The sequence below is a fragment of the Pseudopipra pipra genome, chromosome 1 (genome assembly GCF_036250125.1).
Source record: "Pseudopipra pipra isolate bDixPip1 chromosome 1, bDixPip1.hap1, whole genome shotgun sequence".
In the NCBI taxonomy this organism is placed as follows: domain Eukaryota; kingdom Metazoa; phylum Chordata; class Aves; order Passeriformes; family Pipridae; genus Pseudopipra; species Pseudopipra pipra.
This window is the reverse complement of record NC_087549.1, coordinates 129807107-129813561: the sequence shown is the minus strand read 5'-3', so window position 1 is coordinate 129813561 and position 6455 is coordinate 129807107.

The window sequence follows — 6455 nt, the reverse complement described above, 5'->3', positions numbered from 1 at the left end:
TTGATTCAGAAACCAAATGCAGTCATCTTCCATTTTTCTCAGGCAAAATATCAAGGGAAAAGTATAAAAAGTGTAGAGAGGTACTAATGTTTAATGAAATACTTGAGAAACATATGAAAACCAGAATACATAATGTGTCCTGAGGTAGTAGACCTCAGATCTATGAGTAATATTTTTATCTTTGATGTGTCTAAATATATGTAACATTTCTCTTTATTTGCTACACAAAACTTGGGGTAAGCTACTCAAACTTAGAAATATCATAACTAGTATTTTTATGAATTATATATAAGCACATTTATGTGGAAAGATGTGAACATTTTATAAGCACAAGTTATCTTCATTTTACCATGGACAGGAAACTGTCCACCACTCTAGCTTTCACCTGGAGAATTTTTTCCACATGTTTCTTTACAGCAGACATCTTTATTCCGGAATAAATCTTATATCCTTCTAATATTATTAACAAAGAATTTTACCTAAATGTGGTTTAGAAATGCTGCAATGGAGGTTCCAGTGATTCTACCATCACTGCTAAAAACAGTATCACCTTTCAGTCTATTTTCCCTAACCAGAGCTTTACCTGAAGGTTGATGTCTTAATCTCTCTTTTCTAAAGCTAAGAATAAATTACTCAGCAATATGCATTGCCTTTTATGCATTGCACAGTGAATGTGCACCAGTTATGGTAGATCCATGTGTAATCTACATCTCCGATTAGTTAAAATAAGCAGCATCCTTCTTGCCATTTTAAAAGACCACAGCAATTCCCCTTGGCCCTTTGGCAGAGTAGTTGTAGATCTTTGCTTTCAGGTAAGAGCAAACAGCTGATGAGATGACTAACTCAAAGATGGGCAGGATAGGAGACCTCCACACTTTCTACTGACTAATGCCAGGTGGTCTCACTGTTTGTGCACTGGATGTTTGATCTCTGTTTTCAAGCATCTTATTCTTTCTAGTGTTGGTCAGGAGAAGTAAGAAACTGTATTTCATTCCTTTAAGTGCTCTAATAAGCAGCTAAAACTTAAACATTGCAGTCCTTAGATTTTTATGTATCTAAATACTTAATAATAGTAGTAACAACAAATAGTAATTGTATATGAAAATGCGGGAAGAGCTCTCTTCCATAATTTGGAATGCATGCAAGGCATGTGATATGGTTCTATCGTTTAGAGGCAAACACTGTGCCAACTGAAGTACATTTTACTAAATAACCATTCCTCCGTCACATTCCTGGCCACAGACAAGCAACATTGCTTGTGTACAGAACAGCCAACACACCCAGCTCCATGCTCAGCTATGGGTGAAGAGAGCCAAGTGGACTTTCAGGTTGGTAGGTTATGTGGGAGTCAGCACAGCTGCAAATTTGTTCATAATTTCTGCCTGACTTCATTATTCTGGATGTCCTGGGAAAATCAACTTTCTGGGAAACTGTTCAGGGTACACTTTCATACTGAATACGAACTGCCAGAACTATTTGCATACACATAGTACAGTGCATCTGTGAAGGCACTGACACTGAGGGCGCTGACACTGAGGGCAGTAAGAGCGTGGGCCTTAATGCACAGTCTGAGATAAGTCCTCATGCATCTCTTGATTTGTTAAAATGACAACTTCGCCTTAATGAAGAATGGTATGAACCTAGGTGAGACCCACCTCTTATTGCTGCAAGTGCACAGAAAGGGGAGGAATTCAGCAGAATTCAGGAATTCAGCCCTTTTTTTGAGTAGGTTTGGTTGGTGTGCAGAATTAGGCCTTAAATTTGGGAATGACACAGCCCTCTGCTGCATGACTCTTTGAAGAGATGAAAGCTTTCATTTCTAGCCAAATGATGACCAAGTGATGATTTCTCACGGGTATACCTAAAAGACTCAATTTTGTCACCTTCTTAATTTGACTACTTCTTATTTCATACCTCAAACTTACAAAGAAATAATTTCTTAAGACTGTCTGAGTTATTAATTGGGTAGCAATCAGGAAGTGCCTCAGGCCAGTCCAGTAATCTCATTTCAGATTAATGCAATCCCAGATTAACATCTCATTTACCATTGTTCATTGGTGTCCATTAACCAGAGGGAGACTCTTGGGGTAAAGTCATAGAAGTGGGTAAGATGTGAATGAGTGAAAAGAGACGGTGAGGATGAGGGCTCCTACAGAACTCTGACTTTCAGGGCACCACAGGGCACAGCAGGCAGGGCCCAAACACTCAACAGGGAGTCCCCTTTCCTTAGCTCAACCCAAGGCTTTGTGATGCTCATGTTCTGTCCTCTGGCCCTTGGCAAAGCGCTCTTGAGTCTTTCATCATGCACATCAAAAGGAATAGTAGAAGAAATAGATGCAAATTATCTAAACATGAATCCCACCCTATCAGAGACTTTGCATCAAGCGGTGGGAGCTGCAGGGTGAGAGAAAGCTTCTTTGATTTCCTTGGGCACGGAGGTGGCCCCCCAAGACTTGTTGTGAGAAGTTGCCCCTCCCTCTATCTGCCAACACTGGTGAGTCCTCGCCCCTTGTTAAAGCCTTTGCATCAGACATGACAAGGTTTTAAAATCACTCAGAAGTCAGCGTGGAGTGAGTGGGAAAGAGTGACGGTGACAAACAGGTAAAATGCAATCTGATGAAAAAGACTCAGGTTTCCATAGCATCCACCAGCACCTTCCTCCTCAGGACACACGTTTGAATTCCAGCACGAATAGCCCTTTTTTGGTTAGGCAGCTGCTTTTGTAAAACTTCTGTGTAATAAACAATCCCTATAAATTAATTTGACACTTTTTTGTTATCTTTCCAGATGGAGGATTTGGCAGGAAGCGACATACTTAAAAATTAACTTGTCACAAACGTGAGTTTAGAACTTGAGATTTTTTTTAAAAATGGCTATATTATAAGATTCGAAACTGGAAGAGAAGACAGCCAAGCCCCCCAGAAATATTTTACTTCAAGTGATTATCAAAACAGCACAACTGTCCTTGGTATTTTCTCCCTTTCACTGCCTTTTATTTTTGCTTTATTACTTACATCTCCCACTGAGATGTAAGGGTTGGACTTGATGATCTCAGAGGTCTTTTCCAACATAGTTGATTCTATGATTCTATGATTTTGTCCTCAAGCTATTTCTTTTTCTTTACTTCACTTTTACCTCACCATACATCCAAGACTAAATTTGTGGATGCTTGTTCCAAAAATGCCAATATGCTTTTAGAAGTTGTTGCACAGGGTTTCAAATACAGATTAAGGATTTAGAATGAAGTCCCCTAAAAATTGTGAAGCAAACACAAAGTAGAAAATTCATAAGAAAAATTTTTGAGAACTTCAAACTTCTGGAGATGTTATAACTTGCGTTGAAGATAAGTGAGGAAGGAGAGAGATATACTGAGATGCAACAAGTGCAAATAATGAAGAAGATAGTGTTATTATGGGTTTGTAAAAGCTGTTTAACATAACTAATAAAAAACTGGTAGTTGTAGTAATATTAGAATCCATTTAAATTTTGCCAAAACTCTGCCCTTTTATCCTGCTGATTTCTGAATCTATTTTTCGAATGTACTGTGTTAGCGAGAAAAATATTAATATTCAACGAAGGTATAGTCATATAAATTATCTAGTTTCTAAAACAGCATAGAAAAGAGGATGATTCATCAGTGTTTGATCTCAAGAAAGTGTTTCAATTAAGCACAAATCATAGCAGCCATGAACAGCTAATCCTTTTCTGCCATTGCCAGGAACACTGGGAAGCTGTGGGGAATTGGCAGAAGGAGCCAATGCAAAATAAGCCTCATCCTCCATGCAGAAGAATACCTGGAAGTAGGGGTGGGAGGGAAGGTTACCCAGGCTCATGCCCAAACACTGAGAGCTGCTATTACATGGGTGCAAATAGAGTGAGTGGAACAGTCATGTGTCCATTGCTTTTCCAGGTAACCAAGTAGTGCTGTTGTGTATTCCCATGGTATGAGACCATGACTGTTCCTCCTCCTGGGCTATCACTACAGCCTGACCATTCTCCTCTACCACCACCGTCTGCAATAGGAGCCAGCCAGAGGTCAGTGCAATGAGGACAGGTTGTGGTGACAGGATTAGATAGAAGATACTTGGGTGTTGAAAACAAGTCAAGGACCTGGCTTTGATGATCCATCTGCAAAATTTAATAAGACCAAGGTCAGTCTTTGAGGAATCTCTGAGAAAAGATTGTCCTTCCTACATAAAAGCTTTACAGAAGGTGCTCTAAGTGTAGATTAAAAGCCAGGATTTTGCTTTCACTCCTTGATGAAGTAAGTTTACTTTACCCTTTACCCTCACAGATCATGGCGAGGTAGTTTGCAAATAAGCCTGGACAACTGAAGCAAAAAGCCTTAGAGAGTGAGCTCCAGACTCAGAAGGTTTGGTTTGAATCAAATCAACCGTTTTATAAATATATTTGTAAACTAATAAGTATTAAGGAGACAAAACAGGATCTTTATTTGCATCAGAACAATGCGATGTCAGCAATTTTCTTCCAAGAGTGAAGAACTTAATCTCAAGCATCTGCTCCTTTACCTCTCTGAGTCCTTTGCACTGTGAGGAGAGTTCATATTTCAGGTTTTTCCTGGTGAAGCTCAGACCAGTGATGCCCACAATCTGCCTTAGCTTTTGGAAATATTTTGTGCCACATTTTGTGGTTGTCCCTGGCCATTTTGTTAGTGTTGGTGAATGTGAAAAAAAAAACCCCACCTGGTTTCATGGTTAAAAGCAACAGACACTGTCTCTGTGAGAGGAATACCATCCTGTATCTGCTATGGAAGTGTGCTGTTAGTATGTCATTCTCTGTGAGGTTTTTTTACCAAAATTAGCAAACATTGCATATTCCATGTTTCTTGTGAAAACTGTTTGGAGATTTATGGTTAGGCATTTCCAAGTAGCTGCAAGTCCAGTTCTTCTCACATCTGTTTTCAAATAACACAGATCTAGAAATGCCACAGAGGCCCTTCTCCTCATCTGCTCCTCCACACTTTCTGCAGATGTACAGATGTCTTTGCACAGCTTTGTTTCTCTCTCTCAGAGATCTCCAAACAGCTGAGAATCAATACTTTTTCTCCTCTAAGGAAATGCTCTCTTGAGTAGCTCAAGAAGCTCGACAGGACTGCAATTATTTCCCTTTCACATGATTGCCTCTAGGGATACTAGGTTGGGGGGATTGCCTCCTCTGCAATATTTATATTGTATGTTTACATTCAGCATCCTAACACCCTGATATTTATTTTTATTTCAGTTGGTCTCACATTCCACCCTTATGCCTAATTTAGTGTGGACAAAAGTGGGCCTCAGATTGGAGTTAAAGAAGTTTATTCTGGGTAAGTTGCAAGCGAAAATAATGGCTTAGTGGATGGAGAGCAGAGACGGGAGTGTAAAAGATGACAGAGATCAGAAGAGTGGGGAAACCCACTAACTTTTCAAAGTGAGAATCAAAGACCATCATTGCATTTCCAGCCCTTACCAGATGAATCAGTAAGCGCGAGATCAGCCTTGCTTCTGCCTGCACCTGCTCAGGAAAGGGCATTCCTATGGCATGCTGTTCTCACTGCTCCCCTCCTTGCCTGTCTGTGAGCACAACGTAATTGAACCTATAATATCTTATTGCACAGGCAGAAGAATAATCACTCATTCTTTATAGATGGAGAGGGGGGAAGAGAGAGAGAGATGTATAATCATCACATATGCTTCATATGCATTTATATGTACAAGCATATGCTCTGCAAATGTAAACCTTCATTAAAGGAAAAATTGAAGATTACAAACTTGTCATGCAAAAATTAAAATACAGGTGAAAGACTAATTCAATAACCTGTCTGAACTTAGAAAATCAAGATGCTACTGTGAGTTCTACTAATTTTTCCAATGCCACTCGTATGCTTTGCCAATAAATGATCTTACAGTGCCAAAATAAATCGCTGTGTTACAAAGAGCCCTCATCTGTGATCAAAATCATTCTATTTACCCTGGAGACACATATCTATGAAAAATTTAGGAGGTCATCAATCACGGTCTCTCTTTCCAATGTTTATAAAGTTGTATCTTTGGATAAGAACATTTCCAGTCTTCTTGCCATGATTGAAAACAGAGCTGAGGTCTGGTATATTTACAGGCAGGATCACTGTACTTAGGTAGACTGCATCTCATCCCTAATTTTTTGAAGTTATATAAAATAACTGTTCTCGGGCTGTCTGTTATTTGTAGCTCCTTGGTAAAGTGATGAAGAGATCTCAAAATACATGAGAATTAGGGTCTAGGTTTAAATACATAGCATGTAATTGTATAGCATAAGGCCGCTGAAGAACAATACCAGATGCATTCTTTTCATGTCAAGTGCTCTGAAATTGTGCATGCTCAGAATATTCAGACCTGCATTCTGCACAAAACCTTACATAGTCATATGTAATTTGCTATTTTCCCATTGTACATTTGCTGTTGATAACAGTGTAGCAG